Raw genomic sequence first — 584 nt, forward strand, 5'->3', positions numbered from 1 at the left:
ACCATCCAGACGGTACCGTACGTACCTGGAACCGGTGATTTACTGGCAACGCTCTTTTTACACAGTTTAACAAAACGTGGATTGTGAACATTACTAGCTACGTAGCTAGTAGCCCACTGTAAGGTTGAATATATAATATTTTCACTGCTCTATTCCAGTAGATAAATGTATGTCTTGGCATTGAAATACTTTTTTTTTTTTTTTAATTAATATAGGCTATTTTTCAGGCAGGTGCCTGTGTCAATCTTCTGGGTTAAAATGAAATTACAGGTTGTTGTTACTGTCTCAGTTTTTGATCAAACCTTGAATATATCAAGAATATGTCCCAAAACCAAAGCCTGTAAAATATTTCTGTTCAAAGGTTAGGTAGCAAGCGAAGTCTACTTAGACAGTGATATATTTCGAAAATAAAACTTGTTTTGCTTAAATATCTGAGCCTTCTATTACAAAACACAATGTTGGCTGTTTATAGCATTATGTCTTTTAACATACTTGAATTTGACCTTGAAAAAGGCGTAGGAACCCTGATTAAAATCAACTGATTTATTGATATTAGATTAGATTAGATTATACTTTATTTATCC

General features: G+C 33.0%; 1 protein-coding gene across 2 annotated transcripts in view; it reads left to right on the top strand.

Moving 5' to 3' along the window:
- smg1 (SMG1 nonsense mediated mRNA decay associated PI3K related kinase) overlaps positions 1-584 on the top strand; it is a gene marked incomplete at its 5' end in the record, with an annotated part of 59965 nt that overhangs the window by 35780 nt on the left and 23601 nt on the right.

This window comes from Etheostoma spectabile, chromosome 15, assembly GCF_008692095.1.
Source record: "Etheostoma spectabile isolate EspeVRDwgs_2016 chromosome 15, UIUC_Espe_1.0, whole genome shotgun sequence".
Classification (NCBI taxonomy): Eukaryota; Metazoa; Chordata; class Actinopteri; order Perciformes; family Percidae; genus Etheostoma; species Etheostoma spectabile.